Source organism: Mauremys reevesii, linkage group 12, assembly GCF_016161935.1.
Source record: "Mauremys reevesii isolate NIE-2019 linkage group 12, ASM1616193v1, whole genome shotgun sequence".
NCBI classification, from domain to species: Eukaryota; Metazoa; Chordata; order Testudines; family Geoemydidae; genus Mauremys; species Mauremys reevesii.
The window spans coordinates 39967010-39990113 of NC_052634.1; the positions used below are offsets into that span (position 1 = coordinate 39967010).

Genomic DNA, 23104 nt, shown 5'->3' on the forward strand with positions numbered 1-23104 from the left:
TTACATTGGGAAATTCTGGCTCCTTCTCAGGCTCAGGTTGGCCCCCACAGTCTAGATGTAGAAGTTACAACATTTAAACTTGAAAGAGGGGCCAATTTCCCCATCATTTCACACCTTTACATCCAAACACGATGACTTTATGAATGAACCCTCCTCGTTCAGCCAGAATATCTTGGGGTGGATGTAGGAGTCACTGGGTAAAATTCACTGGACTCCGTTATAACTCAGGCCAGAGCAGAGGTACCTAGCGATCTAGTCTGGCTGTAAAATCTATATATCAACACTAAATATGGTGTGAAATTAATCCTCAGAAATGGCTGTTCCCCACCCAGATCCAAGCAATGGGCTCTCCAAGGAAGGGGGCTGTTGAGGAAGGAAAGAAGAAAGATGTCCTTCTATCCCTGGAGGAACTGGACTCTGGGCTTTGGACAGAAAGGAGGGGAAGGAAATGGCCACACAATGGCAGCGGAGCCTAAGAAATGAAACACAACAGGCTTCTGAACAGTGAACAAACCTGACTCCTGTATCATGAAAAGCCAAAAAGCCATTTCTTTTTATGAGCAGGAGAAAAGAGTTACACTAATTCCTGCCTGTTTACTTTTGAATTATTTTACATTATAAAGAAAATTGTAACAAAATTAGTCTGAATTTGAGCTGCCTGTTATTAAAAGCTGGTTCCCCAATTCTGTTCCAACTGCCCTGCTAGAAACACCCCCAGGTCCCTGCTCACCCCAGGAGGAGGAAAATGAGAAACCCCCACTGGGCACTGCCCTTGGCGCCAGGCTGCTGTCCTGGGGTGCGGGTGGGGACTGATTGTTTGCTGATGAGGAGGGAGCCAGTAGAGGCCTCTGGTGCTCTGCTCCTAGCATCTGCCTGGCCCAGGCTGTCCTCTGCCTCAGCTGCTGCTCCCGGCCTGCTCTAGAGTCAAACACTCAGGGCCCCCAGGGGAACAGAGGCTGGGACAGGGCAGCAGCCTGGGCTGGGCTGGAAAGATGCTGGGAGTTCTCGTTCCCTGAGAACTGGCCCGGCTCCCTTCTCAACAGCAAACAAATCAATTCCACGTCCCCTCCCCAGAAAAACCAGCCTGGAGCCAAGGGCAGCAGGGGACGATTCCCTCCAGTTCCCACCGAGGCAGGAGAGAACCCAGGGTGTTTCTAGCAGAGCTTATGGAACTGATGTGGGGAAACCAGCCTTTAATAACAGGCAGTTCCAGTTTAAGCTAAGTGTTTTTAACAATTTCTACAACATTAAATAACCCTTCAATCGTAGTGTCACCATCCATAAAATTGCTTCAGCCTTACAGGTTCCCAAGTGCAAAACTAAACAGCTCTTCAAACACAAGGGAGTGGAGATCAGTCAGTGTTCAGAGTCATCCCACATAAAAGAACCATGTTGTCGTACATACCGGCCCCATCATGTGGCCATCGCCTTTCCCTCCTCTCTGTTAAAAGTTTTAGTATTTTGCACAGAAACTTTCTTCCCTCAGGAGAGACCTGGGCACCAGGGCTGCCAGCCAGACAAACACCTTTAAGAGGAGGCATAATCTATCAAAAAATGATCTCCCTTCTTCTGTTCAGTGGCAGCCTGAAATGCTACTTATCCCGGCGGAGCTGGAGGATTGAAAGCAGCTACATCAAGCCCCTGTGTAGCTCACAGGAATGAACACAAACACTCCCTTGTATATGAAGAGATGTTTAGTTTTACCCTTGGTAAACTACAAGACTAAAGGGAAAGGTGGTGGTGTCAGATATAAAGAGTGAAACATGAAACAATCATCATAGTTATGCCCATAGTGACTGCAAAATCTTTCTATATTCTTCTTATTATCATCAGTGTATTATTTTCTCTGGCATCTAGACATTGACTAGACCTTGACCAAGAAATTTGGATCTTGACAAAATATTCAACTACCCCTCGTTAAGGTAATGGACTTGACACCCACTCGGGTGTCTCCATGCAGGTTCAAGTACTAAGGCACCTTACAGCCATAGATTTTAATCAGGGCAATACATTGATACAAATTCCTGTTAAATCATTTCTCAGCCAGAGTCCATCACCCACATTCCTTAGGGCATTGGGCCACCATGTGGACGTTTCATTTCCCGCCTCAATTTCACACAGAGACACAATTTCCTTTGCACAGATCCATGAACAGCAAAACCTCCATGAGTCTCTTGTCTGAGCCAGGGTATTCGATTCTAGTGAACCCTTCTCTCCTGCAATGGCAATGGTCAGACAGAGGGGACGTAGCCACCTGCATCCCTGCCAAGGAGATATTGGCTCAGCTCTTTCTTTCTGCTGCTGTTGTTTGTCCATGAAACATCAGGGATGGAATGCAAGGCTGAGCTCACACACCAATCCCCTGAAACATTTCAGTGCCCCAGAAAAATCCTGACCCCTGCTATTGGAATGATATGGTGGAGATTCGAATAGTCGCAGTGTAGAAGGAGCCCTGAGGGTGTTTATTTGTGAGCTGAGGTTCCCTGTCTGACATTTGCCTTCTTTCCTGGTTCGTTATGTCTCCAGTGAGCAAACCAGAGCTGTCACAAGGCTGGTTAAATGCTGCTTTTTAGACCAGAGAGCTGGGATTGATTTAACATGCTGCCGCCATCAGCTGGTCAGAGTAACCAGGGTGGGAGGGTGGAATTTAGGATTCTCCCACCAAGGGGAGGTGCTGTTGGATTCATCTAGTGGGGGAGAGTCTGAGTCTGAGTTCCCCACACGCCACACACACATTTTCACAGGGAATCAGGCCCCCTGGGGAAAAACTCAAAAGAAGCCCAGGCCCAGGAGTGTCAGAGAAGGGAATCACTGTTTGCCTTAAGAGGTGGGTGAGGGAAACCTGCAGGTCCTTAGATCCCTCCAGCACCTGATAGAACCATTTGTGGGGAAGGTCTGGGGAAGCCGAGGAGGACAAGGAGACGGGAAAAGGGCTTGCAGCTGTTGTGCAATCCCCATGTTCCCAGCAGAAGGGTCCGGGGGGCTCAGCACTCAGAACTCACAAGATGGCAAAGCTCAGAGCCCTGTTACACGGAGTCAGAATGTGATCAGCTCACACCCAGGGGGAGCAACTTCCCTCCCTTGGTCTCTATGCCAGAGCTCCTATCAGCTCAGTGTCCTTCCCGCAAGAGCAGGCTGCTGAGAGGGTTGTGATGGGGTAAATGAAGGCAGAGGAGGATTGTTCCTCATGGGGTTTTCTTTGTGTGTCTCTGTGATCCTGCTGGAGGAAGCATCATTTGAGTTTGTTTCAGTGACTTGGGCTGGGCTGAGGTTGTGACCCTGAGCACAGGGGTTCCTGCACTCTCTGCTCTTAGCCCCTCAGGGAGTGGACAATGGAACAGTTTCAGAAAGTGGATAGAAAGTAGCCTAAGAACGTGTAGCATAAGTGAGAAGAAAAGCAACATCATCATCTCCCTGGTGGTCTAGTGGTTAGGATTTGGCACTTTCACTGCCAAGACCTGGGTTCAATCCCCAGTGAGGGAAAAGTGACTCTAAACCAAAAAATCTTCAGTTGCAATGTAAATAAACCCATTTTATTTTCCTGATTCCCCCATCTTCCCAGTGTCTCTATGGCAGGGCTGGCTCCAGGCACCAGTGCAGCAAGCAGGTGCCTGGGGCAGCCAATGGAAAGGGGAGGCTTCAGCGGCAATTCGGCCCTCTCAGTCCCTGTCAGAGGGAAGGACTTGCCGCCAAAAGCAGCAGAGGTAGAGCTGCTGCTGATTTCAGCTTTTTTATTTTTTTTCCACTTGGGGTGGCAAAAACACTGGATCTGGCCCTGAGCCATGGAAGACAATTTGTAAATCCCAGATGAGTGGAGTTCTATCAGTTCTCAGCCTGAGTCCTTAGGTCTTAATCCTGAGGATATTGTCCCCTCATGGGTCCATTTCCCGCCTCTCTTTCCTAGGGAAGCACAATTTTCCTTGCACAGACACAGGAACAGCAAGATCTTTCTCTGTCCCTTGTGCAAAGCTGGGGGCCAAATTCCATGGAAACAATGGACAAGCAGGGGGCCCTGGGCACATCCAGCCCTGGCCATGAGATGTTCCCTCCCCGCTTCCTTTATGCCCCTGTTGTTATTTCATGGATTGTCTGGGATGCGGGGAAAGCTGAGTTCACTCCAGGTGGAGGGGAAAAAGGACCCTGAAAGTCTCAGGATCCAACCCCTGCTACCAGGATCACCGAGGTGCTGGGGATTTGAGTAGGAAAGGGACTGTTTGAATTGTCAAGGTGGGGAATGAATAACAATCTACCACAAGATCCACCTCATTAACCACTGACACAGGCTAATCCTGCTGCCGATAGAAGGGAAACTGGGAGTGATTCTTTGCTGTTCAGCCATGGAAACAGTGACCCCATTGCACCGCAGTGAATGTGTATCTCTGCACCCTGAGACCAGGGCACAAACTCTCTCTGCCCCACACATAGAATCTGGCCCTGCTGCAAAGTGACCCCTATGAACAATTAACCTCCAGGAGAGTAGGACTGGCCCTCAGAGAGGGGAATGGGCTTCTCGTGTGGCTTATAGGTCACTGGATGCAGTGGAAACAGGAGGGCTCTGAGTGTAATCCATAGTTCAACTAACCCATGTGGGCATGTAGCTTAGTGGTAGAGCACATGCTTTGCATGTATGAAGCCTGGCGTTCAATCCCCAGCATCTCCAAGTCCACTTTTTCACCCTAGTGCTTTGCTCATGCCCAGCTGGGATGTGGCCCACCAGTCTCCCTGCACCAGTTTCAATCCTGCTCGGCAAGGGGCAAGTGCCAATTGCATGGAAGGTGGGTAGGTGGGTGGGTGTTCTGCTCCTAAATCACCTTGGTACATTTAAGATTCCCATCCGCTGTGCTGCTTGGGACAAGGGTAGATGAGAAGGCTGAATCCTCCAGCACTGGAGGGAAAGGTCCCATCTGCACAGACTGAGAGGCCAGGAAACAGAGGGGCAGTCAGTGCTCAGAGAGGAGAGAGGTCAGTGATTCACACCCACCAGGGGACACTGTCTTTTTGAGGTGAGTGCAGCTGGCTTGGGATGGTGCTGATGATGGATAGAAAAGAGGCTGGAGTCAATGACAGACGAGACCACAGAAGGGGAAGGGGAATGGCAGCCCCACAGAAGGTCCTGGGTGCTCAGATGCCCCAGTTATTGCACCCTGGCCTGTCACAGAGAGAGAAAAGACACCGAGGGACCCAGCCCCCCTACAGTGATCCCATGGACAAGAACCTGGTTGGGAGTGGGGTGAAAGCTCCCTGTGGGCAAAGGGGAGCTGAAATCCCTCAGTGTCCTGGAATTTAAGCAATGGAAGCTTCAAACCCTGCAGGGGTGTGGGCTGAGGTGCATCATCAGAAGGTTGGGCTGGACAGGGGCGGCAGGTTTGGATAATTTTTGGTGGTGCCCAGAATGGGACCAAGTCCTGCCCCACCCCTCCCCCACACCTGCCTAAGGCTCTGGGAGGGAGTTTGGGTGTAGGAGGGAGAGGGGCTGGGCTCTGGGAGAGTTTGGGTGCAGGGTCTGGACTCAGTCAGGGGGTTGTGCTGCAGGAGGGTGTGCAGGGGGCAGGCTCTTGGAGGGAGTTTGGGTGCAGGTGTGGGGTCTGGGTTGGGGTTGGGGGTGCAGGGGAGGGTGAGGGGTGCAGCATTTACCTCGGGCATCTCCCAAAAGCAACCTGCACCCTCCTCTGGCAGCAGCCCCTAAGCGGGAGGGCCAGGGGTGTCTCTGTGCATGGCTGCCCGCAGACTTCACCCTTACAGCTCCCATTGCCACAGTTGGCAGAGTTGGCACTCAGGGTGGGGCAGCGCACGGAGACCTCCCCCACACCAGGGACGTGCCAACCGTTTCCGGGAGTGGCGTGCCACATGGAGTGAGGGCGGGCAGGAAACTGCCTTAGTCCCCTTGTGCTGCTGGCGGTGGTGGCGGGGGTCCCCGGGCCCTTTTAAATTGCCCAAGGGTGGCAGGCAGCACTGAGGGGGACACTCCCAAGGGCCTAACGTTGCTTTGCACAATGATAAATCTTGGAACAGGACAGAAATGAAATGGTAGCAGAACCTAAGGAATTAAAAGCCTCCGGATTCTTGTGTGTGCACTGAGTCCGAACGGAAACTGCAATTTGACTCGCTTTGTGTCTGCGGCCAGGGGCGGCTCTAGACACCAGCGCGTCAAGCAGGCGCTTGGGGCGGCCGTTTCCCGGGGGGGCGGCATTTGGCTCCGGTGGAGCTCCCGCCGGCATGCCTGCGGCAGGTCCACCGGAGCCCGGGACGAGCGGACCTGCCGCAGGCATGACTGCGGCGGGTCCCGTCTTCCCGCGGCTCGGGTTGAGCTCCGCAGGCGACTGCGGCAGGTCCGCTCGTCCCGGGCTCCGGTGACCTGCCGCAGGCATGCCGGCAGGAGCTCAACCGGAGCTGCGGGAAGAGGGGACCCGCCGCGGGACCGGGGAAGGGCGGCGCAGCGCTCCGCGCTGCTTGGGGCAGCGTCATTTCTAGAGCCGCCCCTGTCTGTGGCTGGTAAAATATCAAGGCAAAATCATTCCAGTGATTGTGACCCTGGGATTGAGGAGGCTTTAGTCTTATTAAAATGTAACTAGCATGTTACACTTGTGTTTTTAAAGGTGGCTTCCCCAAGCAATCCCAAGTTGTTCTTCCCACAGCTGGCTGATGGGGGGTAGCAGGGGATCTCCCCAATCTGGGGGAATCTCTCTGGGCCCCACTGTTAGTTCTCCATCCTTTCTCCCCCTAATCATGCCCATCCCTCCCTCCCCATTATCAATGTTTTGGAGCAACCCTTCCCTCCCTTTATGGGATACAGACTCTGTGACAGAGACTGACTGGGGCTCCTCTCTGCACGGCCCCAGTGGGGAAGGAAAGAGACTGGGGGACGAGGGGAGAAGACGGGCAGAAGGAGTCAAATGGGGCTAAACCAAAACAGAGGAGATTTTCTTTCTGTCAAAATGTCCTGGAGTCTCATGGCTGAAAAGCCGCATCTTGAGTTAGGATTGATGCATCAGCCTTTCAATTACCAGGCAAAGGTGTGAATCACAGAGACTGATAACTGCCTGCTTCCCAGCTTTGCCTAAGGCTTTGGCTACACTTGCACTTCAAAGCACTGCTGCGGCAGCGCTTTGAAGCGCTAAGTGTAGTCAAAGTGCCAGCGCTGGGAGAGAGCTCTCCCAGCGCTGTCCATACTCCACCTCCCTGTGGGGAATAACGTACAGCGCTGGGAGCCGCGCTCCCAGCGCTGGGGCTTTGACCACACTGGCGCTTTGCAGCGCCGCAATTTGCAGCACTGGAGAGGGTGTGTTTTCACACCCTGCTGCAGCGCTGCAAATTTGCAAGTGTAGCCAAGGCCTGAGAAGCACCTGCACTGGTGCAGCTGGTGAGCGCAGAGGGGGCTACTGCTGGGATTATGAATTCAAGCCTTATTTGGAGCACTGGTTTTTATTACCTGTGTAGTTTCCCCAACTTGCTTTGCTTAATTCCCATGGAAAATGCCCTACTAGGAAAAGGAGAGTAAGTTCTAAAAGGTGGCAGTAGGTGCATAGCTTGGAAACATCCCCCCTGTGCTGCCATTAGTTCCAGTAGATTGTTCACTGGCAGCATGAATTGATTTCTTTGCTGCTGTGAAAGCTGCCACGAAAAGTCTCTGGTCACCAGAGCTCCCTGCTTCTTCCAGCACATCTCTGGCTCCTTCCCTGCCCCAGTCACTGCTGTAGGAGGGTCCTATATACACTGAGCCTAAAACTTTTCCAAGCCCTCTTAGCACAGTTGGTAGGGTGTCAGTCTCATAATCTGAAGGTCCTGAGTTCAAGCCTCAGAGAAGGCAATGGCTTTTGCTCCCTGCTTCAGATTTTCTACAGGAAATCAGAGAAAATAAACTAGAGGAGAGTGGTTTCTAGACCATCTCACACACAGAGACTTTTCTAGGGCATTTTCTTTTCCTTCTCTATGGACCTTGTATTTTTCACAGCGCAAAATAAAACAAAAACATGCAAGTCCAAGCCTAATACAGTATGAAACTCAATACAGATAAAATCTCACCCTCATAGATCTTCCAATACGCTTATTTTGCAGACTAGACTTATTTAATGTCTGGGCCCAATCTTTTCACCTCGTATAGTCCGTGTTCCAGCTCAGGTGGTAGCTAGGGGATGTCTCATGACTGCAGCCATGTTTGTTCAGTTCCACCCCCTTGTACAGCTTTGGTACAAGGCAGGAATTCTTTGTCTCTCTCTTGGGGAAGAGCCCCAGGTTTAAGGTGGATTCCTGTACCAGGTGACATGGTCACATGTCCTGTGAGACCCCCAAGCCTTCATTCTTCCTGGCCTGACTCACAGATGGTGCAGGACAGAGCCATCTCCAGTCAATTGTCCTGGTTAATGGGAGCCATCAAGAGTCCAAACCACTATTAATGGCCCACACTTTGCATCATTACAACAGGACCTCAGAGTTATAGTTCATATTTCTAGTTTCAGATCCAAGAATGATCGGTTCATACAAATAGGATGAACACACACAGTAGATTATAAACTTTGTAATGCTACCTTACAAGAGACCTTTTGCATGAAGCATAGTCCAGTCACTTTATATTCACACTCATTAGCATATTTTCATAAAATCCTATGGAGTGCAACGTCACAGCAGGGAAAGGGTTTTACTGTGGCACCTGGGAGCAGTTGAGTTTCATGTTCAGGCTGTGGTATGAGTTCCTCCAGGTTTCTCGTAAGCACACAGGGACCTTCGCAGGTGCTCTCGATACAGGAATGGCCCCGACACGATAAAGTGATGGGGATTGCATTTTCCTTTTTTATTTCTGTATTTCCAATGACATTTCTGCTTGTGATTTCGTTTTGCTTTGTATAACTGTGTTTTCTCCTGGATTTGATATTTAATTGAAAAAAGAATAAGGCCTCAGGGCGCCGGATGGAGGAGCAGGCTGGGGCGATGACTGCTAAGAAAGCGAGAATAGCAGGTTTTCTGTATTGTTTCCTGCCCTCATTTTCATGAGTAGTTTCTCTTCTGCATGAAATTTGCTTCATTTATGTGTAAGCGTGACTAGCTCAGTTGGCAGAGCATCACACTTTTAATCTGAGGGTCCAGGGTTCAACTCCCTGGTCAGGTAAAAAGGGAACAGTTCCCCACAAAAGGAAAGAAGGCATCTTTCCAAGATGTTATTTGACATCACCTTTTTCCCCAGGACTTGTTCTTTCCTAGGAAGGGCCATGTACTGCCTGGGACTGAAGGGGCAACTTCCTCACATGCCCACTGGCCTCTCAGTCTGGATTAAGAAAGGCCTCTGGGAGCTGCAGCAAACTGCTGCAGGCCAACTTGGTGAGCAAAGGCAGGGCTGCCCCCACAGGGTCATCCTCACCAGAGCTCAGCAGAGGTCTGGGGGCTCCCTATTGGTCCCATGGTGTAAGGGCAGCACTCGGGACTTTGAATCCTGCAATCTGAGCTGAAGTCTCGGTGGGATCTGAAGACAATTCCTGTGCCACAAACCCTGCTGGGTCTTCCAAGGCTCTATCTTGCTTTCTCAAAGGCCACGAAAGCCTGTCTTTTACCTACTAGCTGTTGTGACTTGAGCACAAGAGGGGACGTTTGATCCAGAAGCCTGGCCGTGCCTGGAGTCCTGTAGGTAGGGATGCGAGCTCCATTTCCTTTGAGTCCTGAAGCTGGGCTGCAGCCTGGCCTAGGAGGCAGCCCTATTGGTTGACCTACTGGCCCAAAGTCACTTGGGTGGTGTTGGTGTTCCCCAGGGATGCTGAAGGGCCTAAGGGAGGGAGGCTCAATAGTCCCCCCTATCAGTCAGGGCGGAAGAGGAGGGCTACAAGAGTTTGCAGCTTGATGGCTGTGCCTTCTAGCGTTTGGTTGGGGTTGAGGTGGGGAACGCGAACTGGGAGAAATGGTTGCTGGCCTGTGAGGAATGGCTCAGCCGGTGGCGGAAGGGGACCTTGTCATTAACCTCAGCCATGTGTTTCCCCCTGCTCCACGAATGCTGCTGAGACCGAACACGATGGCCTTCCACTTCTTGTGGGGCCATAGGACGTCCCTACCTAGTCAGGAGAAGTGCGGCTTTTCTGCTGTATTAGAAATGGTGGTTGGGCCTGGTGGGCTTTGAAGCCTTGTACGGCTCTACTTTTTTATTTTTCAATTTTCAGTGGGTGGCTGAGCTGGAGGGCAGGTCAGGCCCGAGGAGACTGAAGGGACAACCATAAAGAACCCAACTGACTCTTCCGATATGGCCGTATTTTTTTTACCCCACTGGGTGCAGCACCGGGTATGGGATGGCCGATAGTGGCGGAAGGGGGAGGAGATTAGGAAGGCCCCCGCCGCCCCTGTGTTTTTCTATTCCCACCTTACATCCTACAGGATTTTCAGTGGGTGGCTAGGTGGAAGGTGCTTCCAGGATGGCTTCATCCGCAACAGTGGCCACCCTCACAGCAGTGGCAGCCACAGCAGCAAGCCCACTCCCCATTTCGGCTCAGTCTGCACAGAGGTCAATGTACCACTGGGTGAGACAGGCCAATTTTAGCAACTGTCCCCAGAACTTACTGACAGGAGCTTTAAAGTATTTGCAAATGTGCACAGCCGGCATGTGCAGAGCAAAGGCGGCCCGGGGCACTGTGTCAGGCTCTGGCACCGCTCGAGACAATGGACCATCTTCAGCCACCAGGCGACCCAGGATCTAAGGCAGGAATGGGGTGAGGAAGCAAGTCAAGCTGAGCAAGGCAGGCAAAAATTCATCTCGCCTTCATGGGCGCTCGCAATGATACCCTTTTTGTGTGCCAGGGCTGACAAAAACCTCCCAGACAGAGAAGCAGCAGGCCAAAAAAGCAGCAGTGGTATTCTATCTGCTATCCAAGATCCATAAACGTAGAAATCCTGGATGCCCCATCATTTCAGGCAATGGCACCCTGACAGCAGGATTGTCTGGCTGTGTAGACTCCCTCCTCAGGCCCTACACTACCAGCACTCCCAGCTATCTTCGAGACACCACTGACTTCCTGAGGAAACTACAATCCATTGGTGATCTTCCAGAAAACACCATCCTGGCCACTATGGATGTGGAAGGCCTCTACACCAACGTTCCACACAAAGATGGACTACAAGCCTTCAGGAACAGTATCCCTGATAATGTCACGGCAAACCTGGTGGCTGAACTTTGTGACTTTGTCCTCACCCATAACTATTCCAGATTTGGGGACAATGTATACCTTCAAGTCAGTGGCACTGCTATGGGTACCCGCATGGCCCCACAGTATGCCCACATTTTTATGGCTGACTTAGAACAACGCTTCCTCAGCTTTCATCCTCTAATGCCCCTACTCTACTTGCGCTACACTGATGACATCTTCATCATCTGGACCCATGGAAAAAACCCTTGAGGAATTCCACCATGATTTCAACAATTTCCATCCCACCATCAACATAAACCTGGACCACTCCACACAAGAGATCCACTTCCTGGACACTACTGTGCTAATAAGCGATGGTCACATAAACACCACCCTATACCAGAAACATATTGACTGCTATGCTTACCTACATGCCTCCAGCTTTCATCCAGACCACATCATACAATCCATTGTCTACAGCCAAGCTCTAAAATACAACTACATATGCTCCAACCCCTCAGAAAGAGACAAACACCTACAAGATCTCTATCGAACATTCTTACAAGTACACTACCCACCTGCTGAAGTGAAGAAACAGATTGACAGAGCCAGAAGAGTACCCAGAAGTCACCTACTACAGGACAGGCCCAACAAAGAAAGTAACAGAATCCCACTAGCCGTCACCTTCAGCCCCCCAACAAAAACCTCTCCAGCGCATCATCAATGATCTACAACCTATCCTGAAGGACAATGCCTCACTCTCACAGCTCTTGGGACACAGGCCTGTCCTTGCTTACAGACAGCCCCCCAACCTGAAGCAAATACTTACCAGCAACCAAACAACAGAAACACTAACCCAGGAACCTATCCTTGCAACAAAGCCCATTGCCAACTCTGTCCACATATCTATTCAGGGGACACCATCATAGGACCTAATCACATCAGCCACACTATCAGAGGCTCATTCACCTGCACATCTACCAATGTGATATATGTTATTATGTGCCAGCAATGCCCCTCCACCATGTATATTGGCCAAACCAGACAGTCTCTACGTAAAACAATAAATGGACACAAATCACATGTCAAGAATTATAACTTTCAAACACCAGTCGGAGAACACTTCAATCTCCTTGTCACGCATTTACAGACCTAAAAGTCGCAATATTACAACAAATAACCTTCAACAACAGACTCCAACAAGAGACTGCTGAAGTGGAATTAATTTGCAAAGTGGACACCATTAAATTAGGCTTGAATAAAGACAGGGAGTGGATGGGTCATTACACAAAGTCAAACTATTTCCTCATGTTTATTTGTCCCCCTACTGTTACTCACACCTTCTTGTCAACTGTTGGAAATGTGCCGTCCTGATTATCACTACAAAAGGTTTTTTTCTCCTGCTGATAATAGCTGACCTTAACTGCTCACTCTCATTATAGTGTGTATGGCAACACCCATTTTTTTCATGTTCTCTGTATATATATATCTCTTCCTGCTGTATTTCCACTGCATGCATCCGATGAAGTGGGTTTTAGCCCAGCAAAGCTTATGCTCAAATAAATTTGTTAGTCTCTAAGGTGCCACAAGTACTCCTCTTTCTTTTTGCAGATAAATGAATGGAGGTTAAGTCCATGAATGGCTATTAGCCAGGATGGGTAAGGAATGGTGTCCCTAGCCTCTGTTTGTTAGAGGGTGGAGATGGATGGTAGGAGAGAGATCACTTGATCATTACCTGTTCAGTCCCTCTGGGGCACCTGGCATTGGCCACTGTTGGCAGATAGGATGCGGGGTTGGATGGACCTTTGGTCTGACCCAGTGTGGCCATTCTTATGTACTTATGAAGGGAGGGGCAAAGCCTTCTGCCAGAGTTTCTGTAGTGTAGTGGTTATCACGTTTGCCTAACACGCAAAAGGTCCCTGGTTCAAAACCAGGCAGAAACACACTGGCTTAATTTTCCGAGCTCCTACTGGCGTGTCCCTGCTGTTGTAGGAGCAGCAGTGATTTCTATGCTCAGAAGGTCTGTTATACTTCCCCTGCTCCCACTTTTGTCTCCTCTCCCTCTCTGAATGCCTGTGAAGTGGCTTTTCCCCTCCCGCTCCCTCCTGGAATGCTTGTGGGATGAATGGGCTAGTTGAAGAGCAGAAGAGCTCCCAGGTAGACAAGGTGTCTGGGATGCTAATTAGGCAGCGCTCACACACCCAGAGCATGGACACTGCCCAAGGTGGAGTGTGACCAACCAGATGCAGCCAAGTCATCTCTAGTCACAGGCCATGAGGAGCAGGTCCTTAAAAGGGGAAGGGGCCCTGTGCTCAGGAGAGCACTCACAAGCTTGTACCTCCAGTGATTGCCCTTTGCCTGGACTGCCGTACCTTGCAGAATCCTGACATCTCCAGTGCTGTGCCTGTCCTGGGAGCGTGAGTATGCAAGTGTGAGTGTGACACCCCCGCTACCCCCGCTTCTTCTTTTGAGCTTAGCTGTCAGTATAATAAACGTGCTGCTTTCTGCCAAACTCTGGTGGGTCATTAGCTTACTAGCTGGCCCAATTTTGGGTAACACCTGCGATAAACTCAACCCCTGCAAGATAGCGGGTGGTGAAATGAGCTGGGAAAAAGCCTTGGCATCAGCAGGGGAAAGCTAGAGGACCTTGGCCAGTTACCTTTTGAAGCCTTGTGGCTTGGTCTCCTCTGCCCTGGGAGGTTGGCATATGGCGGCCGGCTCTTCCTGCTGGCCTCCTCTGTGTGACTTGCCAAAGGAGGAAGTGAGGCAGCAATGGGGCAAAAGAGGAAAGTCGAGCTGAGGAAGGCAGGGCAGAAGCTAAGCACCTCAGTGCGGCTAAGTGGGGTTAGTAGAGCACCACCAGTCGTTCTGCAAAGCCTGGGGAGGTGCGGTTGGCTGCTGGGAGGTAGAATCCTGTGCCTGTCTCTTGGCTTCCCAGGGATAGCTACTTGCAGCCCAGGAGAAGAAGGACAGTTCTAGGTGAAAGGAAGACAAGCAAAGCTCTGGGAGGAAATTTGGGTGCGGGGTGCGGGCTCTGTGCTGGGGGAGGGGGTTGGAGTGCAGGAGGGGTGGCGCTTACCCTGGGCACTGCAGCTCCCCAAGTGACTGGTACACACAACCCTCCGGCAGCAGGTCCTAGGTGGGCCATGCCAGGGGGTCTCCGTGTGCCGCTGCCTGCAGGCGCTGCCCCCAGAGCTCCCATTGGCTGCAGTTCCTGGCCAATGGGTGCTGCGGAGTTGGTACTCGGGGCAGAGGCAGTGAATGGAGACACTCCCCCCACCGCAGGGGATGCTGGGACGTGCCAACCACTTCTGGGAGCGGCACGGAGGAACGGAGGCAGAGTGGGCAGGGAGCCACCTTAGTGCTGCTGGCACATCTCTGCACAGCGATGGGGGGAGGGGAGCCTCAGAGGGCCTCCATGTGCTGCCTGGGGTAGGGGCAATGCACAGAGCTGCCTCCCCTCCCGGGTCTATTACAGGAGTGGGTGGGTGGTGTCTTTTGGCCTGCAAGGTGCAGCAGGTCGGACTAGATGATCACATTGGTCCCTTCTGACCTTAAAGGCTTTGAGTCTAAAAGGGAGAGGGAAGTAAAGATGTTTTTTTTTAAAAAATAAACCAAACATTGTAATACCAGATAACTCCAACAGCTCATTGTACAGTCCCACCCCTTTCTTCCTCCATTGTGTGTTGAATGACCTGCAGGACATTGATTCTCTCATTTCATTGATAAACTGATACAATGTGACTGAAATAAAACCAATTCCCAGTAGAGAAAATGTCATATCCTTGCATTGGCTGGGAATCGAACCCAGGTCAACTGCTTGGAAGGCAGCTATGCTCACCACTATACCACCAATGCATCTTGCAAAAGTGCTACTTATGCTTGCCTAATGAGGCTAGAGCAGCATTGAGGCACTTTTCTGCCTGTTAAAATGTACTGGATTCTCATCACTAAAAAAACACCTCCATCTTCACTTGGGTTTGAACCATCAGCCTTTCAATTAGCCAGCAAAGTTGTTAATCACAGGGTATGTCTACACTACGGCATTATTCCAATTTTACAGAAACTGTTTTTTGGAAACAGATTGTATAAAGTCAAGTGCACGCGGCCACACTAAGCACATTAATTAAGTGGTGTGCGTCCCTGTACGAGGCTACCATCGATTTCCAGAGCGTTGCATTGTGGGTAGCTATCCCATAGCTATCCCATAGTTCCCGCAGTCTCCCCCGCCCATTGGAATTCCGGGTTGAGATCCCAATGCCTGATGGTGCAAAAACAGTGTCATGGGTGATTCTGGGTAAATGTTGTCACTCAATCCTCCCTCCGTGAAAGAAATGGCAGACAATCATTTCGCGCCCTTTTCCCTGGTTTGACCGGGCAGACGCCATAGCATGGCAACCATGGAGCCCGTTCAGCCTTTTTTCACTGTCACCGTATGTCTACTGGATGGTGCTGACAGACGCGGTACTGCAGCGCTACACAGCAGCATCCCCTTGCCTTTTGCAAGTTAGCAAAGATAGTTACTAGCCATACCGTCCCGTCTGCTGCTTTGCAAGTTGACAATGACAGTGACTAGTCATAATGTACTGTCTGCTGCTGTCATGGGTGCTCCTGGCCGGCCTCGGTGAGGTCGGCCGGGGACGCATGGACAAAAATGGGAATGACTCCCCCGGTCATTCCCTTCTTTACGTTTTGTCTAAAGGGAGAGTCAGTTCTGTCTAGACTATCAGGCAAGCCTACTAAAGAACCAGAGAGGCAAACAGCCGCTCCGGGTCAGAGCCCCAGACATCCCGCAGAAATGATGGGCTGTATGCCATTCTAGGGGGTGCCCCTGCAACAACCCCGCCCATTGCTTCCCTCCTCCCCCACCCCTCCTGGGCTACCGTGGCAGTTATCCCCCCATTTGTGTGATGAAGTAATAAAGAATGCAGGAATTTGAAACAACACTGACTTTATTGCCTCTGCAAGTAGAGCTCAAAGGCAGGAGGGGAGGGCAGCCTCCAGCTGCTATGATATTCCAGGCAGGACTGAATCTCCATTATACAAAGCTTAAAGAAGAGAATGACCTGGGAGTCATTCCCATTTTTGCCCAGGCGTCCCTGGGCGACCTCACCGAGGCCAGCCAGGAGCACTCACGGGACGACGATGACGCATACCAGTCCTACTGTACCATCTGCCGTCTGGAAGGGAAGGGAAGGGAAGAGGATGCTGCTGTGTAGCGCTGCAGCACAACATGTGCCAGCAGCATCCAGTAGACATACGGTGACATTGAAAAAAGGCGAGAAATAATTTTTCCCCTTTGCTTTCACGGGGGAGGGGGGGCAACGACATATACCCTGAACCACCTGTGACAATGTTTTTGACTCTTCAGGCTTTGGGAACTCAGCCAAGAATTCAAATGGTTTTTGGAGAGTGCGGGAACTGTGGGATAGCTACAGTCATCAGCCGCCCCTCCCTCCGTGAGTGTCCATTTAATTCTTTGGCTTTCTGGTATGCTTATCTCAGCTCCTTAAGTTTCAGAACTGTGTTGAGTCCCTGTTGTGGCCTCTGTCCATCATAGCCTGGGAGATTTTTTTCAAATGTTTTGGCATTTCGTCTTTTGGAACGGAGTTCTGATAGAACAGATTCATCTCCCCATACAAAGATCAGCTTCAGTATCTCCCCTACAGTCAATGCTGGAGCTCTTCTTTGATTCTGGGACTGCATGGTCACCTGTGTTGATCAGCGCTCCACGCTGGGCAAACAGGAAATGAAATTCAAAAGTTCATGGGGCTTTTTCTGTTTACCTGGCCAGTGCATCCGAGTTCAGATTGCTGTCCAGAGCGGTCACAATGGTGCACTATGGGATAGCGCCCGGAGGCCAATACCGTTGAATTGCGGCCACACTAACCCCAATCCGACATGGCAATACCGATTTCAACGCTACTCCCCTCGCCGGGGAGGAGTACAGATACCGGTATTAAGAGCCCTTTATATCGATATAAAGGGCTTCGTTGTGTGGACGGTGCAGGGTTAATGCGATTTAATGCTGCTCAATTTGATATAAACTCGTAATGTTGAGCACAGGGCCGGCTTTAGGCCGATTTGCCTGATTCCCCCGAATTGGGCCCCGCGCCTGAGAGGGCCCCGCGCCGGCAGCGTCTCTCCCGGAAGCAGCAGCTGTTGTTGCTAGGCAACGAGAGACGCTGGCGGGCAGAGGGCTGAGGCAGAGGCAGCCGCGGGTGGGTGTTGCAGGTCAGGAGGGGGCAGGGGGGAGGAGGCACATGTGCTTTGCAGCCTTCCTTCCCCTCCCCCACCCCCAGCACTCACCTGGAGGAGACGCCGAGGGAGCTTCCGGTCCGGTGGGAGACAGGAATCTCTGCCGTGCACCTCACTCACCTGAGCAGCTGCTGGGGCTTCCAGCCGTGAGTGTCTGACCCTGTGATTCCCCGCAGGGTTGTAATGTTGGGCTGGTGTTGTGGTTTATGTGGTGTTGCTGTTTGAGGGTGAGTTGGTGCCTGCCTGTGTCTGGTTCAAAACTAAAGTCGGGATCATGTAACCCAGGAAAATAGCCCCGAGCCGGTACTTAGTGCTGTGAACTCCAGGTGAGAGAGAGAGGGGAGGTTTGGAGGAGGAAACCAAATATATCAAGAGGGGAGAATGCGAACGGTCTGCAACATGGCAGGCTGAGACTTATCTCTCCCCCCCCTTTCCCGGGAAGAGGGGAAACTGAGGCACGGCATGATCTGATTCCCCTCTCCAAATTATTTTGCAAAGAAAGAGGACGGGGGGCTCCTATCCAGACCAGTTCCCTTCCCATCAACTCTGCTTTCCCTGCTTCAAGACCTCTGTAGGGGCTGAATATTTCCATTAAACTATGGCTCCTTCGTTTGCCCTACAACAATAAATTAGACCAGCTTTCGGGGGGGGGGGCTATTCCCCTCCCCCAAAGCTCTGGGGATATTAAGGTTTTTTTGAGGGGGGGCATGATAATATTCCAGATCAATCAAATGCCCAGCTCAGCTTTCTAGCCATCCAGCAGCTCTAGGGCAGGGAAGGAAGGTGCTCTTGGTGCAGAGTGGTTGCAAAACAGGGGTGAATTTAGCGGGGGGAGTCCGGTTGAAATCCCGCCTCATGCAGCCATACAGAATCGCTGGAAGTGCTGGGAGAGGCCAGGAGTGGAAACAGGTGGCCTGGGGGTGGGGGGACATTTGTCCTCAGTTCTGGGATCTGGGATGGACTAGGCTGGGTGGTGGGTTCAGTCTAGTCTTCCAGCCTGTTGCTCTCTCTGAGGTTTGTGGTTTTCATCTGGCTCCACCGAAAAGAGCAAACAAGCCCAGTAGAAAAGCGGGGTGAGAGAGGCGGGAAAGAGTGTGTAATGGGTTAAAGTGACCCATCAACGAAAGAGTAAAACCAGAGTTTGACTGGGTTTCCCCCCAGCCACCACTCCTGCAAACACTGGGCAAGGGGCAGCCCCATTCCCCACCGAGGCTATGGTGAGGGGCAGCAGAGGAGGAAGGAAGCCACATGTGATGGCAGTCCCCTCCCCTCCCCCCCAAGCACCCAGCACCCCATCTCCGGCCCCCAAACTCTGTCCCAGAGCCTGCACCCAGCCCTCTGCATTCCCTCCCAGAGCCTACACCCCTCCACCCTTCCTGCACCCCACCCCGTGCCCCAGCCCAGAGCCTGCACCCAGCACCCAAACTCCGTCCCACTCAGCCTGGGCAAAGCTCTCCTCCATCTGGCTCCCAGCCCCTCTCCAAGGGTTGCAGGTGTCTGGAGGTGCTGCCTTCCACACCTTCCTCAGTCACACCTCATTCATTCAACAGGGCAACTGATTACAAAGTGGGGGGAAGATCTTATTCTACTCCAAGCAAAAAGACATTTTTCTTTTACCTTAATTACACTACCTTTAGGGCCTGCTATAACATATTACCAAGGTTCAATACAAAGTCATATAAAAGTTATACAAAAATGCATAATGCAGAGATTTATCTATAACTGCATTGATTGACTTCTGTGTGCAGTAATATAGTGACCCCTGGGTCTTTGAATGAGGCGTTATACTTGGGGGGAAGGGTGAGGGGGTGAGTGGGCAAAGAGGCGAGCAGTGAACCAGCAGGAGTTCTAGGGGTGGGCATGGAGGTTTCTGGCAGGGGAGGGAGAAGGTGAAAGGAGGCGAGTGGTGGGGACTGACTAGGAGGGATGCAGCAAGCCAGCGGGGGCTAGGGGTGAAGAGGATGTGATGGTGGGGCTGAGCAGGAGGGGCAGGTCCTATTTTACTGCTGTGATCTGGTCACCCCATGTGTGCTTTCTTCCTCCCTCCGCCCCCGAACCTTGTTTCGATGGGGCGGAGCTCGGGAAGGAGGGTTTGTTTCCACAGAGCCGGGCGGCGCTGGGGGGGGGGCGGGGAAGGAGGGGGCAATTTTATATTAATAAGGAAATAATTTATAAATTTTAATAAAATAAACATTAGTGAAGAAAATCAGTTGTACAACTATCAAAACAAATTATTTTCCTGATATGAAAGTGCAAATCAGCTAATTAATATATGATGTAATGTATGTAATAGATAATTTTGTTATTATTTATATAGTCATGGAAAATAAATAATACATGGAAGAAATGAAAGGGGTTTTTTTAAGGTTTTTTTTGTTTTAGTCATCCCTGCCGTGGCCCCATCGAAACTGTTCGAATTGGGCCCCGCACTTCCTGAAGCCGCCCTGACAATGAGGCTAATCATCTAGTGGAACAAGCTCCGCAAGGGACGTGGTTAATTCCCCATCACTGCCCTGTGTAAATCAAGACCGTAGCTCTTGCTGCAAGACACCTGGTGTGTGGGTGTCCCTGTTCCCCCTTCAGAACCTCTGGTACATGGTGCTTCCCTCCTCCCAGTTCAAGATCCCCATCATGTGGGTGCTCCCATCCAGGATCTCTGGTGGGTGTCTCTGTCCCCCACCCCATGAACTAGCTCCCGTGTGTGGTTTCCCCTGCCTGCCCCCATCCGGGATCTGTGGATGTCTCTGTTCCCGTTTTCAAGATCCGTGTTGCTTGGGTGCGTCCCTCCCCCAAAGTCAGAATCCCCAGCGTGTGGGTGCTCCCATCCCCCCCTGCAGGCTCTGCGGCGGGTGTCTGTATAAAAAGAGACTGTGTCTCACTGTCTTGTCCAGGCTACGCTGCAGGGGCTATTCACAGGCGTGACCCCACTACTGATCAGCACAGGAGATTTGACCTGCTCCATTTTTGACCTGGGCCGGTTCACCCCTCCTTAGGCAACCTGGGGACCTGAAGCTTCCCCGGGATCACCATATTGACGCTGAGCTTAGTTCGGACACCCGATCAGCACAGCCCCCTGCAGCCCAGAACTCCTGAGCTCAAGCAATCCACCGGCCTCAGCCTCCCCATGAGCTGGGAATCACATGCACCAGCCATGGGGCCTGGCTGGTTATAGGGTCTCCCGCTTCCAATTTCAGGCTCAGCCTGGGAGCGCTGCGCTCTGAGCGGGTGGAAGTGGAGCCTGGCACTGAGCTGATGCGCTGAGGGTTATTTGCACTGTGCGCTTCACACGGAGGTGAAAACACGGGGCACAGATCTTTGAGCACAACCCTCGTCCTGAGGAATGGGGGAGGGGCCCTGCATAAAGAGAAACCGGCTCTCCCTGGCGGGGCTGCAGCGGCTCTTCACAGGGGCAGTCCCACTGCCAATTGGTACCAGAGTTTTCAAAGCCTCCTTTCCTGACCTGGCTCCCCTCTCTCTAGGGGGACTGGTGACCCCAAACTTCCCAGAAACCAGCATAGCGAGGCCAACCTGAGCACAGACACCTGCTCAGCACCCCGGGGTGCAGCCCTGAACTCCGGCAATCAGCTACGCTCAGCTGCCCACCCAACAAGTGTTACACGCAGGAGCCTTCGTGCCCCGCGTGTTCAGCTCCCTCCCAGCGCCAGCTTTAAACTCCGCTGCTCAGTTCTAAGCTTTGGCCACACGGGGGCAGCCTGGAGCTCAGCCAACGCCTCCGGTTGCTGGTTGCGTTTCCCGCTCCTCGTGGCAGGTTCACACCCCGCAGGCAGATCTCTGAATCGGAGCCGAACCGTTCCCCAAATCCAGCGCTTTAGCAGCAGCTTTGCTAGGAAAGCGCTGACGTCCCCAAGTAAAGTAAGAGCCAGAGCGCTGTGTCCAGGATCTTCTATCAGGCCCCTCACCGCGGTGTCTGTCAGGCGCAAGGAGAAACCAGGGAAATGTTTTCATGGCGTTTAAGGGCAGAAGGGGCCATTAGCTCAGCTAGTCAGACCCCCGAATAACACAGAATTACACCATGACACATATTGATCCCACAGACCTTAGACAGATCAAAGCGTTTCAGCCCTCAGGAAGGAGGCTAAACTGGGTACCAGAGGCAGCGAACAAGGGGCCCCCAAGGCAATGGCAGGGAGCTGACGAGGTGAAATATGCCCAGATGATCCCAGCAGGCGACCCACCCCCATGCTGCAGATGTGGGAGTCCCTGTTCCTCCTGCCCTTAAGAATCTCTGGTGGTAAGTGGGTCCCCCCAGTTCCCCAGGTAAGAATCCTCCATGTGGTTTCCCTGGCTTCACCTCCAGATAAGAACATTGTGTGGAGGGAGTGGGAGGAAGGTTGTCTGGCAGATATGTAAAGGGGGACTGTGTCTCCCTGTCTGGCCCAGGCTCCTGGGAGGAAGTGATCTCAGTGTGTCTGGCTGTCTCCATTCTTCCCGCCCATAAGAATCCCTGGTGTGTGGGTGCACCCTAGACCATTAAGGATCTCTGGTGGGTGGGTGTCTCTCTCCCCTAGTCAGGATCTCTGGGGCGTGCCTGTATAAAAGGAGACTTTGACTCACCCAGGCTGGGCTGCCATCATGGAACAGACCAGGTCCTTCTGTGGAGGGTTTGCGTTCCTCCAAGGACGTGATCTCAGTGTGTGTGGGTGTCCCTGTCCCTTCAACCCTTAACAATCCCTGGTGCATGGGTGCGCTGGGTCCCATTACAATCCCCTCTGTCTTACCCCCCATGAGGGATCCGGTGGCTGTGGGTGTTCTCCACACTACCGGGGGTGTCTGGTTCCCCTGTCCCTCCTGGTTAATAGTGGAGTGTGTGGGTATCCCCCCCGCCCGTTAAGGATCCGTGTTGTGTGGATGCCCCCGTTCTTCTCATTAAGAATGGTGCAACGAAGCATATGGGTGTGTCCCCCACCCCATGAACTAGCTCCCGTGTGTGGTTCCCCTACCCCCATCCAGGCTCTGTGGTGTGTGGGTGTCGCTGTTCCTCTTTTCAAGATCTGTGTTGCAGGGGGCGTCCCTCCCCCCAAGTCAGAAGCCCCAGCGTGTGGGTGCTCCCATCCCCCCAGCCAGGCTCTGCGGGGGGGGGGGTGTCTAAAAGGAGACCATGTCTCACCGAGGCTACGCTGCAGGGGTTACTCACAGGGACAATCAGACTACTGATCAGCATGGGAGTTTTGACCTGCTCCATTTCCGACCTGGGTCGGTTCACCCCTCCTTAGGCAACCTGGAGACCCCAAGCTTCCCTGGGATCACCATAGTGATGCTGAACTTAGTGCGGACAACCGATCGGCACAGCCCCCTGCAGCCCAGAACTCCTGAACTCAAGCGATCCGCCAGCCTCAGCTTCCCCAGGTGCTGGGATCACAGGCACTAGCCACAGGGCCTGGCTTGTGTTATGGCCTGGCTTGTGTTCTAGCCTGGCAGCTGGAGCTTTAAACTCTGCTTGTGAGCTCTGTGCCTTGGCCAGACGGGGACAGCCTGGAACTGGGAAATGCTCCTGCTTCCCCGCCCCGTCTCATGTCGAGCTGCAGGCGCCGCTGTCCTCCCAGGTAAGATCCCGGATGTTTCGTGCCCCCATCCCCTGTCCAGGTGTCCGGTACCTCTGCCCCCAGACAGAATCCTGGGTGTGTGGGTGTCCATCCTCTGCAGAGGATCCCGGAGTGTGGATGCCCTTGTCCCCGCTACAAGATCCTGGGTGTGTGGGTGCCACTCTCCTCCCAGTAGATCTCTGGTGG

The 23104-nt window shown here is 52.2% G+C and overlaps 4 non-coding genes and 1 pseudogene across 4 annotated transcripts; 3 read left to right on the forward strand and 2 right to left on the reverse strand.

Annotated features, from left to right (window-relative positions):
* LOC120375816 overlaps positions 1 to 23104 on the reverse strand; it is a 647258-nt pseudogene that overhangs the window by 400499 nt on the left and 223655 nt on the right.
* Positions 3412 to 3483, forward strand: TRNAE-UUC. Its single transcript has one exon. It is a non-coding gene; the product is annotated as a tRNA-Glu (tRNA).
* On the forward strand, positions 7735 to 7807 carry TRNAM-CAU. Its single transcript has one exon. It is a non-coding gene; the product is annotated as a tRNA-Met (tRNA).
* TRNAV-AAC lies at positions 12967 to 13039 on the forward strand. Its single transcript has one exon. It is a non-coding gene; the product is annotated as a tRNA-Val (tRNA).
* TRNAG-UCC lies at positions 14883 to 14954 on the reverse strand. The gene has a single exon. It is a non-coding gene; the product is annotated as a tRNA-Gly (tRNA).